Raw genomic sequence first — 23,075 nt, forward strand, 5'->3', positions numbered from 1 at the left:
TTCTGTTTTAAGCATTTATGTTTAAAGTAAATATGCTATAACTAGACACTTCTTAAATTTCTATTTTTTTTCCAACGAATACCTTGATAATATGATCTACATTAGTAGTCAATGTTTCAGTAGGACTCCTTCAATCAAACCAGAGTAATGAGACTCTGATTATCGGTAGTTTAATTTTAAAATATCTGCATATTAAACTAAAAAAAAACATTTTTTTTCTAAAGAAAACCGTTCGATATTTGGTGTATTCTTGTAGTTAGTTGATTTTCTGTTTTAAATTTGTAGGCTTAAAGTAAATATGTTATAACTAGACACTTTTTTCAGTTTTAAATTTATGTCCCACACTATTTAAGTAATCTATAAATGGAAAACTAATTTAATTTCATAAAAAAAAATCACGAATACCAGTTCTGAATCAGGTAACTTATTATTCACAAGAAATGAAAAGCTGAAACAAAACATTTCTTCTACACTTAATAAATAGTGCATACTTTATAGCAACAGTTAGAATAAAATGACATTACATAAATTAATTTCAGAAGGGAACAAAATATGCTGCTATGTTTTATTCAAGGAAAGTTAAGTAATATTTCTAATTTCAACTTTTTATATTTATTTTAATATTAATATTTCTATGTAACGTACACTTCTGTAAAACTAAAATATTAAAATATATTGGATTTAGCTTTACTTAATTAAAATGTTATTATTTATACCATGTCATGAAACGAAAAGAGAATTGCACTAAGTAGTACAAGAACGTAGAAAATTAAAATTTTCATCAATACTGAACTTCTTTAAGAGCTTTTTAAACAATATGTAAGTAAAAAAAAAACAATGCTTTTTATTATTATTAAAATTTTGGTGTGTAATTAATCTTTCTGCATTGTGAAATTTAAGTATGTAATTTATCTTTCCGCATTCCAAATGATTTCATGACACTTTTTTTCTACTTTTAAAGTGTTTATTACAGTAAGTTAAACTATATTGAATGTTTTTTTTTTATACTAAAACACAAAAATTTCTTTTCTTAAAATATAAATAAACGAAAAGTACGAAAGTTTCTTTCCTTTTTTCTTGAACTTTATTTAGTAAGTACTTTTATTATAGGCATATAGTGAGAAAATAGATAAGTTAAGTTTAATTGCGGCAAATACTTTTTTCCTGCGATATTTTTCTTTACTATTATGAACTGCAAAATTATTCACTTACTTTAATGTTTCATTGGAACAATTGCATTTCAGAGCACTCCCTATGCACTACAAGTGAAATCTGTAAAAAGACAAAAGAATCTATTTTAGAAGGGAAAAAAGCATCTGCAATAGTTAAAAAAAATGAAGAAATAGAAACGAAATGGCGTCTAGGTGTCTCTTAGTTTTAAATCTCATTTTTCTCCAACAAACAAAAAGAAAAATGAAGTACGCTTTTAAACAAAGTATAAAAAGTAAGCAAAAATGTACTCATATACCGCTTATACCATGGAGTATAGCATCCATTCTGAGATTGTTGTTTAGAGACAGAAAATATGAAACTAAAGAGCAGTTAGTCACCAGATAAATTTCGATCCTCAACATGCTATATTTTAGCAAGATAAGTAATTGCTTTTCTCCATGCATTAAAAAATCGTAAGAGCCTCCGCTGCTGTTTTGGGTGTTCAACTTAACGTTATATTTCGTTTTTCTGAGCAATAACTATGAAACTTAAAAACTTTAAATTTCGAAAGTACGTAGAAAAAAGTACAGGGAGAACGATAGAATAAAGACACTTAACATTCGATAACTAGCTCGAGAATTATGAACTGTAACTGATAAACTTGTAAAAAAAAAAAAAAAAAAATACCCTGTTGGCGGCTTAGTGACATGCTACTAAAGAGTCGAAATCCGACGTGCTGGTAAGGTCCTCTTTTTTACATAAACTTAAGTTTTTTTTCCTTCAAAATTCGAATTTGTTTGAAAGTTATTGCAACTAAGCGCTTTTTTTGCGATTTTTCTTTTTTAAATAATGAGCATTTATCCAATATTGTGGAAAAAATGTATCTCTCTCGAGACCTTTGATTGAAAAGTTCGCGCCAGTTTTGATGTTAACCAATTCGTATTTAAACCTGCAGTCTTCTCCATATAGAAAAAACGATTTTTCCATGTTATTAGATGGGGAAACAGTGTATTGCGGTGAAACATTCTCCCGTTTTCTAAACAGCCAGTGCGTTTAAAGCAACAAAATAAATTCAAATATCAAAAAATAAAATAAAAGAGTGTTAGATTAGATAAAGGGGATCGTGAATGGATTTTCTCAGTGGTATAAAAAAAGTAATTAAATATTCATAATTTTCTACTCATTGTGCGATAAATGTATAATACTCAAATATATTTAAAGCAAGAATCTCTTAAGAAGTTATGCAAGGACGTGTCACGTAAAGAAGATTTCCGAGTGCTAAAGTGAAAGTTATTAGCATTCATTAAACAAAACTTGCAGAGGGAAATTATCAAGATCGATTAACAGTTTACTCGGTACATGTTTTTATGGGTCTATTCAACTGCCCGGTATTCCCTAATTTGATATTGTTAAAAGTTAAGTACCACTTCCTGATATTCCTTTCACTGATGTTTTTTAAGGTTAAGTGACATTATCCTGTATGCACTTGCAAGTAAGTATTCTTGATGTTTTTCCCATTATACCCTAATCGGGTACATAGGTATAAGAATAACTTCAGATCGATTAATATTATTATTTGTAATGAAATAAGTTCGTAAGAGGGAAATTCGATTTTCAAAAAATATTTATTTAGTATGGAAAATTCTATTTTTTTCTTCAGAATATTTTTTTTTAAATAAAAGAATGCTCGCTTATATGCCAATTAACCCCTTAACGATCGGTTAATTTTCAAGAAAACGGTCATAAAAGTGCGTATTTTTTTTGACTTTAGTATTTGTATTACGAATTTGATTAGTGCTGATATCTAGTTTAAAATAAACTAACTATCTGCAATTACCTTAAAAATATCCTGGTACTGCCATCTGGTGTGTAAAATGAGAAATAAAATCTTTTCCGGGCAAAAGAAATGAATTAGTTTTATTCTTATTGGCGCGCTACTGCTGAACACTCCACCCCGTCACTATCACCGGAGCGAGAAATGGAGGGCGAAACCTCACCCCGTCATTTTCACGGGAGCGAGAAGGAAGGGGTTAAGGAAATTTCAAGGAATCCCCACCTGAAACGGGACAAATCAACTTTATTCCTTCACCGTGTAAACAGGGAAAATTTTTCATCCTCCAATTGGAACTCCTCAAACAGTAATATAACTTTAATTTTGGCTTTTTTTTTGTATTTTCAAACTTCATGTATACTACTAGACAACGTTTAATTCTTCGCTTCGAGGAGTACCTCTCAGTCACAACCACCAACTATTAAACAGTCACAACTTTAAATGTCAAAATTTTTACTTCCTATTGAACGGCGACCACTTTCGTGGCTTCCGTTGGTATTGGATGATTAGTGTGTAAAAGATAAGTTTTGTCTAAACACTTCAAAAGTGTCTTACGTTCGTTTTCTTAACCGTTGAAAGAATTTCCAATCCAAGTGGTGATTTTTCGTCCAAAATATCTTTGAAATTGGCCGATTATTGGAATAGAGGTTACTGTACTGGACAACGAGGTCAGTAGTAGTGGTTTCGAATCCCACCGTTGGCATGGATGTAACTTTCTCTCTCTCTCTCTCTGTGTTCTATTCATATTATATATTTTTTAACCGTCGTTGAACAATCTTCGTTGATTCAATTTTGGATTTACGACTACTAATGTTTAACTCCGTTGCCTTATAATTTTGAACCAAGCCAGAAGACAGGGAACATTGAGGACTTTGCGACTTGACAGATTTTACGTGCATCAGTCACCATTTACTGCACGGGGAGTCTTCGGCCGGTGGGGATCGAACCCACGACCTTTAGAACACGGGCCCAGTGCCCTACCAACCAGGCTGTCCCGGCCCTTTCTTTGTGCTCTATGTCCTTTCTTCTGTATGATTGTGTGGATGTAACCCACCCTATAAACGGATTTGGGGTTGTGTGACATGAGCGACGCTACTCCGCCACCGTGGCACAGTCACAAGTGCCCACTGGGTAATAATAAGAGAGTAGTAATTCTGGCACTTCTGAGGTCAATGGGGCATAGACAAAAGCGCCCGCCATTTAGAAAAAAAATTCTTTGAAATTATAAAATAAGAGGTAAGTATTATAATACGTGTAATTTTCTTTTCAAACTTAATCATTCATTTTAATTTTAAGTATTAAAAGAATAATATACACTAAATGATGTATTTTTTTCTTGACATGTAATTCATACATTTTCACTTTTAAGTTTAAAGGAATAATGAATACGACATTACGTAATTTTTTCCTAAAATATAATCTTTCATTTTCATCATTTCAGAAATAAAAAGAATAATACACTCTCTATTAGATAATTTCTTTCTAACATCCATTCATTAATTTTCATTTTGAAAATAAAAAGAATAATTTTTTTCTATGTATTCCTTTATTTTCACTTTATAGGTGAAATAATGGATACAATATTGAATAAATTTTCTTCCATCCTTCACTTTCTTGTCAACAATAAGATGAAGAGTGAACATTTTATTCCATTACGTAGTTTATCTTCTTAATAAGCAATCATTCTTTTTCATTTTAAAAATTGCATGCCTGAATTAAATTAAACTAGATTAAATTAAAATCAGAATTTTTTAAAACATGAAAAAAATCTTTACACTGAGCAGATTTAGAACTAAACTTATTTAATATTTAACTCAGCAAAATACTATGTTAGGGGTAATCATGATAAAAATGCAAATAAATTTTATGAAATTATACTGTAAAATAATCTTCTAATAACATTATCTCTTTGTAAAAAAAGCAATTCATTATTTTTATAAATTCATAATTTTTAATATATTTTTGCCTGCCAGCAACACAACTAAAACATTTACACATTGTAATAATGTGAATGAGCATGAAATAATAAAAAACGTCGCGTTTTCCGTGAGCCAGTTCGTTTTTTGCAGCGCATAATTTGCATTATAAAATCTATTTTCCTGCTTATAATCACAAAGGAAAAATAATTTTCTTGCTCTCACAGTTCTGACATAAAAATGATTAAATTCATAAAAATTATTAAATTTATGACGTTTATAATTTAAAGTAGCTTATTCTGAAATAAGTTTTCATGATTGTGATTCATTTTATGCTGCATCATTAAATTATAATGTATCTTATTATTGCAAAAATTGTAATCATGAAATAAAGAATGGAAATGTTTTTTAATGTAAAAGTTAAACAATATATTTTCTAGACTTACGCAAANTATCTTTCCGAATTGCGAAATTTAAGTATGTAATTTATCTTTCCGAATTGCGAAATTTAAGTATGTAATTTATCTTTCCGAATTGCGAAATTTAAGTATGTAATTTATCTTTCGGCATTGTGAATAAAATGATTTCATGACACTTTTTCCACTTTTAAAGCGTTTATTACAGTAAGTTAAACTGTATTGAATGTTTTTTTTAATGCAAAATTACAAAAATTGCTTTTATTAAAAAATAAATAAATGAAAAGTATGAAAGTTTCTTTCCTTTTTTCTTGAACTTTGTTACGAAGTACTTTTATTACAGACGTATGGTGAAAAAATAGATATGTTAAGTTTAATTGCGGCAAATACTTTCTTCCTGCGATATTTTTCTTTACTATTATGAACTGCAAAATTATTCACTTACTTTAATTTTTCATTGGAGCAATTGCATTTCAGAGCATTCCCTATGCACTACAAGTGAAACTGTAAAAAGACAAAAGAATTTATTTTAGAAGGGAAAAAAAGCACCTGCAATAGTTAAAAAAAATGAATAAATAGAAACGAAATGGCGTCTAGGTTTCTCTTAGTTTTAAATCTCATTTTTCTCCAACAAACAAAAAGAAAAATGAAGTACGCTTTTAAACAAAGTATAAAAAGTAAGCAAAAATGTACTCATATACCGCTTATACCATGAAGTATAGCATCCATTCTGAGATTGTTGTTTAGAGACAGAAAATATGAAACTTAAGAGCAGTTAGTCACCAGATAAATTTCGATCCTCAACATGCTATATTTTAGCAAGATAAGTAATTGCTTTTCTCCATGCATTAAAAAATCGTAAGAGCCTCCGCTGCTGTTTCGGGTGTTCAACTTAACGTTATATTTCGTTTTTCTGCGCAATAACTATGAAACTTAAAAACTTTAAATTTCGAAAGTGCGTAGAAAAAAGTACAGGGAGATAGAATAAACACACTTAACATTCGATAACTAGCTCGAGAATTATGAACTGTAACTGTTAAACTTGTAAAAAAAAAAAAAAAACCTGTGGGCGGCTTAGTAACATGTTACTACAGAGTCGAAATTCGACTTGCTGGTAGGGTCCTTTTTATTTATAAACTTAACGTAGTTTTTTTTTTCTTTCAAAATTGCAATTACATGCTTTTTATGCGATTTTTCTTTTTTTAAATAATGACCAATTATCCAATATTGTGGAAAAAATTTATCTCACTCGAGACCTTTGTTTGAAAAGTTCGCGCCAGTTTTGATGTTAACCCACTGACGATTCTACCCGGAAAAATTCGTTCGTATTTTAACCTGCAGTCTATATAGAAAAACCGATTTTTCCATGTTATTAGATGGAGAAATAGTGCATTATGGGGAAACATTCTCCCACTTTCTTAACCGCTAGTGCGTGAAAAGCAACAAAATAAACTAAAATATCAAAAAATAAAATAAAAGATGGTTAGATTAGAAAAGGGGGTTCATGGACGGATTCTCCTAAAGTAATTAAATATTCATAATTTTCTTTCATTGTGAGATAAACGTATAATAATCAAATATTTTTAAAGCATAGATCACTGAAAATGTTATGCAAGGCCGTGTCGCGTAAAAAAGATTTGAGTGCTAAAGTAAAAGTTATAAGCATGCATTAAAAAACACTTGCAGATGGAAATCGTTTAAATTATCAAGATCGGTTAACAGTTCACTCAGTACATGTTTCAACTGCCCGGTATTCCCTACTTTGATATTGTTAAAAGTTAAGAACCACTTCCTGATATTCCCATAACTGATGTTTTTTAAGGTTAAGTAAAATTGTCCGGTATACACTTGCAAGTATTCCTGATGTTTTTCCTATTATACCCTAATCGGGTATAGTTATAAGATTAACTATAGATCGATTAATATTATTATTTGTAATTCAATAAGTTCGTAAACGGGAAATTTGTTTTTCATGCATGAAAGATTTATTTAGTATCGAAAATTCCAGTTTTTTCTTAAGAATAATTTTTTTTAAATAAAGGAATGCTCGCTAAGATGCCAATTAAGGAAATTTCAAGTAATCCTCACCTGAAACGGGACTAATCAACTTTAATCCTTCACCATGTAAACAGTGAAACTTTTTCATCATCCAATTGGAACTCCTCAAACGGTAATATAACCTTAATTTTGGCTTTTTTTTTTGGATTTTCAAACTTTATGTACTACTAGACAATGTTTAATTCGTCGCTCTCTAGGGATAACTCTCAGTCGCAACCACCAACTATTAAACAGTCACAACTTTAAATGTCAAAATTTTTATACTTCCTATTGAACGGCGACTACTTTCGTGGCTTCCAGGTATTGGATGATTGGTCTGTAAAAAATAAGTTGTGTCTAAACAGTCTAAAAGTTTCTTACGTTCGTTTTCTTAACCGTTAAAAACATTTCCAATCAAAGCTGTGATTTTTCGTCCAAAATATCTTTGAAATTGGCCGATCATTGGAATAGTGGTGGTTGGACTGGACTACGTAGGCCAGTGGTTGTGGTTTCGAATCCCACCGTAGGCATGGGTATAACTTTCTCTCTCTCTCTCTGTTCTACTTTATTTTATATTTTTTATTTTATATTTTGAAATATAACTTAAGAATATCGTAAAGACATAATCTTCAACTTTTGAATAAACGTCTAGGAGTTATGGAGTTATTGCATTTAATTCATCAAAAACTATGAAAGTTATATTTATAAAATTTCCTGTGTGCATTTAAACTACATTTATTCGAGCTTTGGAAATCTATACACTACGTATACTGTCAGAATTTCAGTCGTATTAGGATCTCTGAAAATTGCTGTTTGAAAAAAATTAAATACAAAAAGGCATTTAAACCGTCGTTGAACAGCCGACCCAATTTCCGGGCTTACGACTACTAATGTTCATATCCGTAGCCTTGTAATTTTGAACTGATCCAGAAGACAAGGAAACTTACAGATCAGTTCCCCCAGATGTATGATTTGTTATGGGAACATGGAAGACTTTGTGACTCGATAGATTTAACGTACATCAATCACCATGGACTACACGGGGAGTCTTTCGCCGGTGGGGATCGAACCCACGACCTCTTGAACATGGGCCCAGTGCCCTACCAACTAGGCTATCACGGCCCTTTCTCTGTGTTCTATGTCCTTTCTTCTGTATGATTGTGTGGATGAAACCCATCCTATAAACGGATTTGCGGTTGTGTGACATGGGCAACGCAGTGGCTTAGCCACAAGTGCCCACTGGGTAATGATTACTGGGTGAATTGAATTGTAATGAATTTTGAAATTATAAAATAAGTGATAAGTATTATAATACGTGCACTTTTCAAACGCAATCATTCATTTTCATTTTAAGTATTAAAAGAATAATATACACTAAATGATGTATTTTTTTTCTTGACATGTAATTCATTCATTTTCACTTTTAAGTTTAAAGGAATAATGAATACGACATTACTTATTTTTTTCCTAAAATATAATCACTCATCTTCATCATTTCAAAAATTAAAAGAATAATACACTCTCTATTAGGTAATTTCTTTCTAACATTAATTCATTAATTAGCATTTCGGATTCAGAATTTTTATTTTTTTATTTTGAAAACAAAAAGAATAATACACAAATTTTTTTTCTAACATGTATTCATTTATTTTCACTTTAAAGGTGAAATAATGGATACAATATTAAATAATTTTTCTTCCATCCTTCATTTTCTTGTTAACAATAAGAGGAATAGTGAACATTTTATTCCATCACGTAATTTTTCTTCCTAATAAGCAATAGTTCTTTTTCATTTTAAAAATTGCATGCCTGAATTAAATTAAACTAGATTAAATTAAAATCAGAATTTTTTAAAACACGAAAAAACGTTTGCACTGTAAGTAAACTAATTTAATATTTAACTCAACAAAATACTATGTTAGGGGTAATCATGACAAAAATGCAAATAAATTTAATGAAATTATACTTTAAAATGATCTTCTAATAACATTATCTCTTTGTAAAAAAAAGCTAAGAGCAATTCATTAGTTTTATAAATTCATAATTTTTAATATATTTTTGCCTGCCAGCTAAAACATTTACACATTCTCATAATGTGAATGAGCTTGAAATAATAAATAACGTCGAGTTTTCCGCGAGCCGGTTCGTTTCTTACAGCGCATAATTTGCATTATAAAATCTATTTTCCTGCTTATAATCACAAAGGAAAAATAATTTTCTTGCTCTCACAGTTCTGACATAAAAATGATTAAATTCATAAAAATTATTAAATTTATGACGTTTATAATTTAAAGTTGCTAGCTTATTCTGAAATAAGTTTCCATGATTGTGATTCATTTTATGCTACATCATTAAATTATAATGTATCTTATTATTGCAAAAATTGTAATCATGAAATAAAGAATGGAAATGTTTTTTAATGTAAAAGTTAAACAATATATTTTCTAGACTTACGCAAAATTAGGAAGAACAGTTGATTAGAAAATTATTTCTTTAAATATTTATTAAAAATAGTTAGAGGAAATTAAATATAAAAATGTTTTTCGAATGCAATATTCGAAAAAGGGACATAATATTAAATTTGAAAATAATTGTTTTTTGAAATAGATACACAGTAAATATTATATTTTAATTTAAAATATTCAAATAATATGATTTAAAAGTATATTTTTATAATATATATCATTCATGTAAAAAGGAAATGAAAAAAAAAAGGTACGTAATTATATTTACTTAGAATGATTTAACTTCAAAAATAAATAGATGATATATGTTTATTTTAGTAATTAAATTTATTATTATGCGAGAAAAATAATTGAATTTCCAATAACTTTAAGGAATAAATTTTATCATAAAGTTAAACTAGGCACATTATGAATAAAAGAGTACATCAAGCGAAAATGAATAGGGAGCAAGTATGTACAATTTTTGATTTTTTTAAAAGTATATTAATTTATATTCACTGTTAGAATTTTCATTCTACAATTACGGCTAAATACCTGCCAAGAGTCTGTTTATCCGTAAAAATTACAGATAGGAACATTTTTTAACATGTATGGTTTTGAAACTATTAACAATTAGCATTGTTTGTATGAATTTTTACTGGATATTGGAGTTGTATGTGGGGTTTTTCGTTAGGCAATGGACATTGGAGTTAGGTTAAAGTTGAGTCGTGTTTTGTCAGATGACTAATATAATACTTCTTAATTGGATTATCTGGTGGTGCCATCTTTCGTGAGAAATGGAAAGTATTATAGTTTTTCTATTGTAAGCAGCTCTCAGATGCTGCGATCCATTCGTAAATGATAATTTCGTATTTCAATAGTCCAGTGTCACAAATTCGGTAGTACAGGACACTGAAAACTTTTCACGTGTTGAAGGAAGGGAAGAAACAATGTGGTGTCAAAGCTGGGATTCGGCGCGGTGGTTTGTTAGTTTGACATATTATCCCTCTCATTTACAAGTTCTATACAGTTGCAAAAAGCTAAAAGGCTTCATACGGAGGGACCGAGTTGGCGTGGAAAAAATATCTGGTTGTTTAATTTTATGAGATGAAAAAAGTCAATAAATGATTTTCTCACAGTTAACAGTTCGATTGTCATTTTTTTTAAACGGTTAATTCATTGTTTTGGCTGAATATGGTAAAATAACAATTTTTTTATTTTAATTTTGAGAAAATTCTAACAGTGTTTTGAACAGATTTTTTTTTAAAATCAAAATTCTAATGCTTTTTTTTCTTTCAATTTGAATGATAAACTTACTTGAATGCATCCTTTTTTAATAATCTTTTTTTATTAAAAAAAAGAAAGAAAAAAAAAGAAATTTTTTTGTTGTTAATACTGTCATTATATGACAGAGCTACTGTGCACATGCAACGGACTTATAAAATGAAATAAAATTCAAATGTAATTTACTTTAGTCTAAAAATACTTACTAAGGAAATAATCTTATCAATCTTTACTTTAATTAATTTACACATAATAGGCACAATAAATCAGCCGGCCATTAATGGCTGACGGGACGCGTGGAAATCAGGTTCTCTGGAGAGAAGTGCATAATCACTTTTTATAAGTATAAAAACTAAGATATACAGTTTTTTTTAAACCTTTTTTTATAACTGATTAGTTCAGTCTTTTTACTCTGTTTAAGATTTTTTCTTCTTACGTTGGGGATTAGCCTTATGAGCCATTTCCCTTCTAGCAATCCAGTATAAAACAGCCTTTAAAAGATAGTTGTCAATAGGTAAAATGGTAATGGTCATAGAGGCACAATTTTGCTAAGTGTTTAAGACTCATCACTTCACCTGAAGAGAGCACATAGGGTAGTCAGAAGCTACCGAAACACCAATCTGGTGAAGGTGAGCCTGAAGATAGTCATGACCAGCTAACGTACGAAAGTTTGCTGTGAAAATTTGCCGGGGGTGGTCCATGGGTAAAGGATTACGAAATGAGGTTGGATCAAATCTTTCCCGTTTCATCTATATCTAGCACATTCTTAATATATTTGTCGATCGCTCTCAAAGTGGTGGAGAATATCTGGTTGTAGGCGAGAGCAAAAGTGGGTTGATGAAGTCTACAGCTGCATTTTGCCAAGCGATCGGCTCTCTCATTTTCGGAAATGTCGCAGTGGCTGGGGAGTCACTTAGCTTAAGAGCGCTGCATTAAAAGTTAGAAACTAGTGCAAATGGGATAAATGTAGTGCCCTTAGCTTGGACCACGCATTGATGACACTTTAAAATACAGAAGCCGGGATAGCCTGGTTGGTAGGTTCTTAGGCCTATGTCCAAGAGGTCGTGGGTTCCATCCCTACTGATACACGTTAAATCTGTTGAGTCACGAAGTCCTCTATGTTCCCATAAAAAATCATACCTATGATGGGGGTACTGATATAGGAATTTCCTTGTCTTCTGGATTGGTTCAAAATTACATGGTTAAGGAATTGAAAATTTGTAGTCGTAAACCCGAAATTAGGTCTGCTGTTCAACGACGGTTATAAAATAAAATAAATTAAACTTTAAAATACCGTGATGACTCAGGGGATAGAGTGTTCGCCTTCTAGTGAGGTGAATTGGGTTCGAATCCAAAAGATGGCTGGTCGATATAAATTCCGTACTCGACTTGCACCGACCTCAGTGCTGACGTAAAAGTTCCTCAGTGGTAGAGGGATTGTGGATTCGAGTCCCTTTCCCGGTAGGAGGTTTTCCCTACCGTAGGAGGTTTTCGTGGTTTTCCTCTTCATGTAAAGCAAATGCGGGTTAGTTCCATCAAAAAATCCTCAATAGAGACAAATTTCTCCCAATACTTGATTCAGGAATTCCCTTGTCTTCTGGATTGGATTCAAAATTACAGGGCTACGGAGTTGAAAATTAGTAGTCGTAAACCCGAAATTGGGTTGGCTGTTCAACGATGGTTACAAAACTCTAAAATGTCTTTTTTTTATTTAATTATTTTTTTAACAGCAATTTTCACAGATCCTAATATGACTGAAATTCTGATACTATGCATAGTGTATAGATTTCTAAAGCTCGAGCAAATGTATTTTCGATGCACATAGGAAATTTTATAAATATAGCAGTCATAGTTCTTGTTGAATTAAATGCAATTAATCCATAACTCCTAGACATTTATTTAAAAGTCTTATTTGAAGATTTTTGATCTGTTATGTCTTTACGATATTCTTAAGTTAGGTTTCAAACAATAATGTAGTTAATACGGATTTAAAGAAGCAATGCTCTGTTGCGGATTTTCCTTTTCCTTCTAAGCTTCTTTTAATAGGATTAGGAAAAGGAATTCTTATAGAAATAATCACCTGTTGCACTCGACTGAAAGATACGTGAAACTTTCTGTCTATTTCACAATTTATTACTTTAGAAAGTTCGAATCAAAGTTGTGAAAAAAAGTTATTTTACGAAAAGTTATTATATGAGATGGGTTTGTTTTTCAGCGAAAGTTATAAATGTTTGCATTAACTATTAATAGCTATTTTGTTTTGAAAAATCCGGAAATAGTTTTATAAAATGGATGGCTTAGTTTTGCAGAAATAAAACAGCTCAGATTTTTTGAATGTATTGTTACAAAAAGTTAATAACATTATTAAAATGTTTCAACTTGAAGATATGATCAATTAATAAAAATAAACACATGTCATGGACCGAAAAGTTTCTCTATGATCGATTAATATTAACAATTAAATAAAAAACTAAATCGTTTTAACGTTTCAAATATCTATCTCCAACTCTAAAAGTGAGTTTATTTGGCATATTCTTTAGATAAAAACGTATACTAGGTTAAGAATGTTAATAGCTTATATCAAGAGTAGAGGTTATAGGTAGGCACAGTGATATAAATTCAGAAAAATTGAGAATTCATATCTGAGCTTATATAAAGTAAAGAGAGTAAGATATTTCATTCAGTTTTAAACTATTTTATCTCTTATGATATTTCTTTTTAGGATGAAATTTACTTATGGCTAATATATGCCTCATTTAAAAGTTTATGAGCTCTAAGTAACACAATTTTTATGCGTAACAATGCACCATAAAAGGTGTAAAAGAATTGAAAATATCGTTAAAAAAGTGCATCTTTTAAAAATAGAAAAAAAACTATAAACATAAATTATGAAAAGAAAAATGTTTTTATGCGTTTCATAAACTAAACCACTCTTTCATTAGGTAGGATAGCGTTAAAGTGTGTGTTACTATGTTAACATCTTCTTTTACACCATATAATAAATACATTTAGAAGCTTTTCGTTTTTATTTTGATTAAGTCATCTTTTACTCTATTGAAATACTGCATATCAAATTTCACCAGGTCATTGTGGTGTTGAATAAATTTTACATCATTACATTTCATGTTTGTGATGTTTTAAAAACATATTTTGCAGTCTCAGAAATGTGGGTCCCGCAGTGGATTGATAGCTAAGTCAAGCATCACTGGCTACGGTCAGTGTGCGGGTGGATGACCACTTGGATCAGTCTGCGTAGGGACCGAGGGTGTGCGGTATTGGTCCTCGTTAAACTGCGCTACCGTAAAGTGCTCAACTTCGCGCACAGGTCGTCGGACTACCGAAGCGGGAATGCCATCCCCTCCGCAGAGGACTAAAATTGTGATGGCATGTCATCGGATCATCCTCTGGGATGTTTCCCAGACCGTCGCCAATAGCCCATTGTGCAGCTCTAGTGCGACGTAAATTAACAACAACAACAACAACAGAAATGTGGATACAGGATTTGTCATTTCCATGTCTTAAAAGCCAAGGATATTACAATTAAACAAATAATTTTTGTTCAACCGTAATATAATTATATAATTTTATTTTTCTATGATCAGAGCTTTTATGATTCGCAAAAATTGAAAAGTAGTACCAATTTAACTATTGATAAGTTGTAGTTTTTCGGTTATTAACTTCAAATGCTTGCGTGAAAAGACTTGAGATTATCTTTCAAGTTTATAATATGTACCGGGAGTTATGAAATATTGCGTTGATTTTTTAGGAATAGTAGGAATTTTGGAGATAAATATTATTATGTAAGCCAGAAATCTTAATGTCACGTTATGGGATATTCGCTATCAGTTTACATCAACAAAAACTAATAAATAAATAAAAAAAATAATTATATAATTTACGTTGCATAAATGTTACAATGGGGTACTTGCACTTTAAGAAGAAGAAGATCACGAATACTCTCAAATGTAACCTATGATGCCAGAGCCAGCCGATTGCTTAGAAACAAAATGGTTCGTTAAAGTTGAGCAAAGTTTCTAAACATAAGTTAGAATGCTAATTAACGTAAAGTTTATTAAATACAGCACCGTATCGAAACTTATGAATTAAATTTCCTTCACGTCTAAGTTTTTTACTTAACTTAAATTAATAATTTGTTTATATATTTTATTATAACCGTGATATATTTCTATTTTGTGTACTTGGCAACTTAGTTGTATAATTAGTTTGTTCATGTTCTACGTGGCTCCGTGCCTGTCTTTGTCTTAAGTACGAAATATATTGCACGTTGAATATTTGTGAAAGAATCATTGTGAAAGAATATAGAATGTATCCTTTAAGAGAATTGATACTTGATTTACGGGCTTGATTTACTCGAAATGGAATGGAAACAACTGTTGCCAACGTAAACAAATACCATGTCTTAACAAACATTCTGGATCGAGAAACCCACACTACGTCAGTTGTAGGTATCCTATTGTTTTTATTCATGAAATATTTTTCGATATAACTTTTAAACATGAATGTATCATTTTTGGTAGCAATGATGTAAGTTATAAAATGTTCATTAAAGTTTTAATCATTATAAAATTACTGCAAAATTCTTTATTATCGGCATGACATATGATATTATAGCCATAGTAATTTAAATCAAATTATGATGGTATAAATTGCATTTAAAAAACTATGTTAACAAGAAGACAGTTTGAAGCATTTATCTATAACACTGAATATATATATAAGTTATAAAATGTTCATTAAAAGCAAAATTCTTTATTACCGACATGACTTATGATATTATAGCCATAGTATTTTAAATCAAATTATGATGGTATAAATTGCATTTAAAAAAAAAACTGAGTTAACAAGCATTTATCTATAACACTGAATATTTATATATAAGTTATAAAATGATGTATATATAAGTTATAAAATGTTCATTAAAATTTTAATCATTATAAAATTACAACAAAATTCTTTATTACCGACATGACTTATGATATTATAGCCGTAGTATTTTAAATCAAATTATGATGGTATAAATTGCATTTAAAAAAACTGTGTTAACTAAAAGACAGTTTGAAGCATATATCTATAACACTGACAGTGTGCAGATCAACTGTCTCACTTAACGATTCTGGCATTGATAAGAAGTTCTTAAGAAAAAGATTTCCCTTTCAGTCGTATATAAGGAATAAAATAAAGAGTCCATCTGGTAAAAGAGTAAACTGAATGTCACTCTCGCTAGAAGACAGTCAAAATCTTTATAATCTCCTTTAAGCTAGACGTGCCTATTTTGCTTTCATCTTCGACAGTGATTGGATTTATGGCGAAAAATAAACCTCTTTTCTTTGGCATTTCGTGAATTGATTTTGAACAGATTCCTCTTTATTTTTCTTCAAGCGATTCGTCTGTTTAGATTTACTCTATTTTATTATATTCATAGGTGTGCAATGCTAAAAAGTACATTAAAAACTAAATAAAAAAGTTTACATTAAATTAAAATAATTGTATAAATCTGTCACTAAATTTTACTGAAATAGAAAACTAAGTTATATTAAATAGTTTTATATTTAATTATTGTTTAATCATATTTAACCACAACAGTCAAACAACCTTAAAAATGGTATTCAAACTGTTAACTATGAAAAAACCTGTTTTAACGTAAAATGGTTAAATAAATAGAATTTTATCTTAGACCACTAGGCCTATCTTATGAGGCTATTTAGTTTCTTACAGCTGGGTACATACTGAAGAGCAAAGGGCTAATCTGTCAATCTCATATCCTGCTTATCGGGAATTTGAATCCTAGCTTTGATATCACAATATTTCTTTAATTTCCTCAGTGTTCAGAGTCCAACACTCTCAAATCGGTGACACTTTTGAAGTAGAATACGAAATCATTCAATCATACGAATATTCAATCTTATTCCTAAATAGCAGATCCACAGAGCTGCTTTCTATGCGTGAACTGCTTTCCATGCAAAGCTGCTTTGTATGCTTCTACAGAAACAGACTAGCACTTCCTATTTCTTGCAGTAGATGGCACCACCAGATAAACTAATTAAGCCGCACTCCACATTTCATTTAAAAAAAAGCACAACTCAACTACAGTTTAAAATCAATGTCTATTCCCTAACATAAAGCCTAACATTACCTAAATCCAATCATTACCTAAATCCAATGTCCAATTAAATTTCATTCAAACGGTTTTGAAACAGTGCTAATTGTAAATGGTTACAAAACCATATAGTTTCGCATTCACATTTCTTTAATCGTACTTGTTGTAAGCGGTTTCAAAGTCATAAAGGAAAAGAAATGCTCATAATCATAAACTTTATAGTTTATTAGATCGGCGGACTGCTACCGATAATTTTAACATAATCTTAGAATTGAAATTTCCAAAGTGTGTCATAACAAGCTTATTTCTTATTTATTAATTTTTTTAAATCATCGCTTAGGAAATTCCTATCAAATATCTCAGGAACATACAGGATGACATCAACAAAAGCTCTCCAAGTTATATTGATTTGGTAGCGGTATACAAACACTTTTTGCTCTGATAACAGTTTGTAATTCTTTCACATTTCGAAAAGTGGCTCATGGGACAGCTGCATGGTGTAAATGTCTTATAAAAAAAATGTGTGGTAGGATTAAGAAAATTAGGAAAAATTAGGAAAATTAGGAAAGAAAATTAGTAGGAGAAAATTTCTACTAAATATCTCTGGAGCACACAGGCCGATATCAACAATAACTCGCCAAGTTATATTAATTTGGCCCTAAATATTCTAATAATAGTTTATAATTCTTTCACAGTCCAAAAAATGGCTCATGAAACAGTTGTATGGCGTAAATGTCTTACAAAAAAAAACTGTGTGGTAATATTAATACATCACACCGAAAAATTTCTAATACTAAACTATGACTTCCAAACCCTAATCTTGCAAAAAACTCTTATTGAAAGAAAAAGGATATTTTCTGCTCTCAAATGTTTAGCAATTAAAGTACAGTGCTTAGCCTCGATATCATAATCAATCGTGTGCTAATGAACTTGTTACGCTTTTAAGGTTACATATTTGTATTGTAGCAATTATGTAAATAATTAACTTGCATAAACATTTTCTACGTAAACTTATAATATTTACCTAGAGAACATTTGTCATGCTAGTATGTTGCTATTATATATAAATCGCAGCTTCGAATCTACTCTATTATATTATCATGTATTCTTGTTGTTTATTGTATCATTATTTAATGTATTGATATTGTTTTAGGTATTATTTTTAGATGTAATTTTATGTGTTAATGTTTTTAAAGTACTGTCATACACTGCCTTATAATATTAATACCCATCAATTCTTAATATTCAACGAAAGCCAAAAACACTTTTGTATTATTTGCGTTAATAACTTAATTGTGTAAATATAAAACTTACAAACACGTATTTTACTATGCAATTACGACTTCTACAGCGAAACATTTTTTTTTAACATTGTATTTAAATATGTTACTATCATGAGTGAGATCAGGGTTTAATGTGATTCATAATATCAAATCAATCACTGTTATGTATTTCTTTTAACATTTCATGTCTTCATGTTGTATATAGGATTTCCGCATGATGACTTAAAAAATTTACTTCCATGAATGAGTTTTGGAAATAAGATCCAGGCATTTTTCAGTGAGGCAATATTTTTTTAATATTCATGTTATATATAGAATTGCCCCTTCCCTACAATAAAAGTTTTGACCACGGCTGTTAACTAGTAGGAAACGTTACGGTGGCGCAGTCGCATAAGGCGACTCACACCGTTGGCTAGAGAGATGGAGGTAGTGAGTTCGATCCTGGCAGCCGACAAAGCAACCAGAGCAGCAATGGACACAATAAATCTGTGCATGTTGAAAGTCCTCTCCTCAGTAGGGGGAGATTGTAGTGAGAGGTACCAGCTGAGGTGTTTTTCACGTCGTCCGACCGGGAGAAAAATTACCTGACTTTCCTACCAAAAAGATAGAGCACGTTAAAGAAAGTTAGATAGAGTCCGTTAAAAAATAAAGCCCTAAAATTGGGGCTAGGTACTTGGACATGGTTGAACCATGATGTTAATTGGAAGAATTCAAACGGATCAAGTACAGGTTATTATTATTATTATTTTACAATAAATGTGCTTCAATTTTTCAACAATGCTTTATGATTTTGGAAACCACAGAAAATAATTTTACTACATCGGTAAAAATTTCTGATATTGTTTCTGTTTTTCGTGAAAATGGTGGCGAGCAAAAATTTCAGACTGGCCATGATTGATATTCCACGTCGTGATTCACAGTTTCTCGTCACCTCTACTCATCAATTTTCTTTTAATTATTAGTCTATTTTCAACATCACATAATAATTTAAACATTATTTCACTATATAAAGTCTTTATTATCGATGAAGTGAAACTAGAAAAATAAGTTGGACAAGTTTTTATTTCATCATTTCTGAAAGAGCTAAACAAAGGGTAAATAATCAAACAAATATTTGTATTTGAGGTTAAATAACTGATTTTTATAAAACAATATTTCATTTACATTTTTATGATTAATTTTAATTATAAACTGCATATATCATTAATTTTGAGAGAATTCAATTAATTTTTATAGTATTATTTTGCGAATTTTGGTTTACAAAAATATTTTCTTAAATCCTTGACTTTTTATCGTTTTAAAAACCTTTTTTAACTTCAAATTAAATTTCGATTTTCCTTGTTATCTTTTAGATGTGTTATATTAATTATTTCAACCAATTGAAAATTTCTTACGAGTTAGAATCAACTACAAAATAATTTCTGATCTTACATTTTGCAAAATAATTTCCAAATATTATTTTACCATTTAAAAGATGCATAAAATAATCGATCGCATTTCGTTGTTAAATATTTTATATTAAGTTTCAAATTAGTACTCCCCCAAAAGTTCATCATTATGCCGAGAATTTTCAAAATAAAATTTAATTATTTCGCTTATTTGAATACTTGTTAGCCATTTATTCAAAAATCATAATTGAGAATAAAACTTACTTTTAAGAAAATGAATATCAGCTCTTTAAGTTTGAAATATGTATTCAATTACTTTTGTGTAAAGGGAAAAATATTTTCTTAACTAAAAAAGGGAAAATTAGATTAAATTTCGGAAATAATGACTTTTCGTTTTGAAACTGAAATAACAATACTAACTCATACAATTCATTTCCCCCCCGTTATTTACTTTTTAGTTTGATCCATTTCGCAACCAAACGATTCTTTTGAATTTATCGAAAGATATCGTTTGCGAAAAATACTGGAAATGAAGTGAAAAACTCGAACAAAAGAGATTCTTATAAAGTATTTTCTTTTCAGTTGCACTCTAAGAAAAGGTAGTTCTGGAATTCTTCCAACTTCAGGCTTTACTAATAGAAGGTCATTTTCAGAAATAAAACTTATGGACCGTTTTAAAGAAAACAAATAACAGCTTTGGAAGCCCATGAAAAACAACCTGAATTGTAACTCGTTATCGCTTATTGCTTAGAAATAAAACTGAGTAACAGCTTATCGAGTTAACGTTCAATATTTACTGTTAGGTAAGTAAACATTGTAACCAATTCAAGAACGGAGACGGTACAACTCTTTTCCAAAAAAGAAAAGAATGATAAAGTATATGTATACTTTATGGATACCGATTTTCTTGAAATAGAACCTAGTTCAAACTGTAAATGATTGTGTTATTTACAGTTTTCATGCATTTTTGTTTATCGTCTCCGAAATATATATTTTTACTCATGCAGTTATATAAATACGCACGCATCAAATGAAATGGAATCAAGTTCAGGACTGTCAATCAGTGACAGTTTTATTTACCTATACGTCAGTGGAAAGATGTGTATTAAGACTCATATATTTTGTGGGTAAAAGAAAGACTATGTTTAAACTTGGTTCATTGGTTACGGATAAGAAATGTAACCAAGTAGCAGCTTACAGAATTATTGTTAATTGTTGCTTACTGTTAGGTTTCAATATTTATTGTTAGGTAAATAACTGCTATAACCAATTCAAGAACAAAAAAAAAATGAAAAGCTTTCAAAACGTGAAACGAGCAGCAAGGCATTTATTTTATTTGTTACAGTTTTCCTGTAATAGAAACTAGATCAGAATTGTGAACAACAATTCCAATTTCTTATAAGTCCGTTCAAAAATATATAATATTGCACTGAGGTAAAAAAAGCATGGTAAAATCTACCAGAATATGGTAAGGTTTCTGAGTTTTTGTCGCTATGGGAACACCAAAAAAAGCACCTTTTCTAAGTGATTTGGTACTGATTTTATTAAAATTAACAATAAAATATGGCTTCATAATATATGATGCAATTTGGTCAGCTAAATAAAATTTCGTCATTTTATTATACTTTAAGGCATGACATAAAAACCATTTATGTGGTTAAATTTACTTTTCAGTGTCGCATTTTTTACTAAATGTGAGATAATAAGAGCTGTAATTGTGAGAATCAAAACTTCCTGTAAACAGCTTCCATATGACCGAAACAATTACTAAATGACTGGATTAAATACTGTACATTTTGAATACCAGAATTATGGTTTTTATTCTCTGAAATGTCATTACCACACACTACAGTAATTATATTTCGCGTGAACTATTGATTTATGGGTAAAAAAATTTGTGGAATTTATTCGTATTTTTGATGATGTCTTGAAAATATACCAGAGTATCATAAATATATATCACTCGTTTAAACTTCTTAAGTCATAAGAATCACACTCTTGACGCCTTATTAAGTTCGTAAGTCAGACTGTTTGTCGCTGAATGCACTTAGAACCTTAGTTTACTCCAGAAAAAACCTAAATGAGCCGTGGTAGCTCAGAGAAAAGAGCCTCCCAATGAGGATGAACCGGGTTCGAATCCCTGCGATAGCTGGTCGATACGATTTCCGCACCCGGCTGGCATCAACCGTAGGGCTGATGTAAATTATCCTCAGTCGTAGATGGATGAAGGATTAGAGTTTTTTTGCCATCAATTGACCGTTAAAGGTTTTCGTGATTTATCTCCCCATGTAACGGAAATGCTGGTTAGTTTCACCAAAAAAGTCCTCCATGAAGGCTAGTTTATTTGTCCCAATATTTGATCCAGGAGTTCCCTTGTCTTCTGGATTGGGTTCAAGTTTTCAAGGCTACGGATTTGAACATCGCTAGTCGTAAACTGAAACATTAGGTCGGTTGTTCAACGACGCGACGATTATAAAATTTAAAAAAAAAATGAATGCTGTGTAGCTAAACAAAAACAAAATATCTTTCTGGATGTCTAAAGTTTTTCTTAATTTAACGATTGGATATTTTTTATTGATTTATGATCATTCGAAGTATGTTTTCAACTCTTATCATACAATCTTATGAAAATTTTCATGTATAACGCAGACAAAAATACTTTCAAAACGTGATAAGTTTTGAAATAATCACCATATAGTGATGTTTTGCAAAAATAAATAAAATATTTATTTCTAAATCTATATACGGCTGAATAAAATGAGCAAATTTCTTAAATTAATAGTGGACAAAAAATAATGATCTACGCAACAGAAAAACTAGCAAAAATTACATTTATAAGTTTAAATCTAGTTAAAACAGTTTTTTTTCGAACGGAATTTTAGAAATTATCTTAAATGAACGGAAACAGCAACATCAGGGGTAGAATTTTAGAAAACTTCAATTTGAAATTCTTTTCTACATTCTGTTCTTCTAGACAAGCCATTAAAAGTTTTCTAAATTGATAGAGCTTTTAAATGTGCTTAAATATACCCGTTTTCTAAATTATTATACAGTAATTTCTCTACCTGATATTTTTGAGAGGAAGTATTCATAAAGTTTGCATAAGAAAAAAAAATCGCACCGCTTAAAATAATTTTCTAACCAAACACTGCATTAATTAATAATAAACATAGACTTAGTATTAATTTAATGCATGGGTATGCTGT

At 30.2% G+C, this 23,075-nt stretch overlaps 1 protein-coding gene across 1 annotated transcript in view; it reads right to left on the reverse strand.

Annotated features, from left to right (window-relative positions):
- Positions 1–23,075, reverse strand: part of LOC107439425 (thrombospondin type-1 domain-containing protein 7B) — a 484,164-nt gene that overhangs the window by 253,789 nt on the left and 207,300 nt on the right. The window contains exon 2 of the mRNA XM_071184973.1: positions 5,761–5,819. The gene's annotated coding sequence lies outside the window, so the exon portion shown is untranslated. The remainder of the gene's footprint in view (positions 1–5,760; positions 5,820–23,075) is intronic.

This window comes from Parasteatoda tepidariorum, chromosome 9, assembly GCF_043381705.1.
Source record: "Parasteatoda tepidariorum isolate YZ-2023 chromosome 9, CAS_Ptep_4.0, whole genome shotgun sequence".
Taxonomy (NCBI): Eukaryota; Metazoa; Arthropoda; class Arachnida; order Araneae; family Theridiidae; genus Parasteatoda; species Parasteatoda tepidariorum.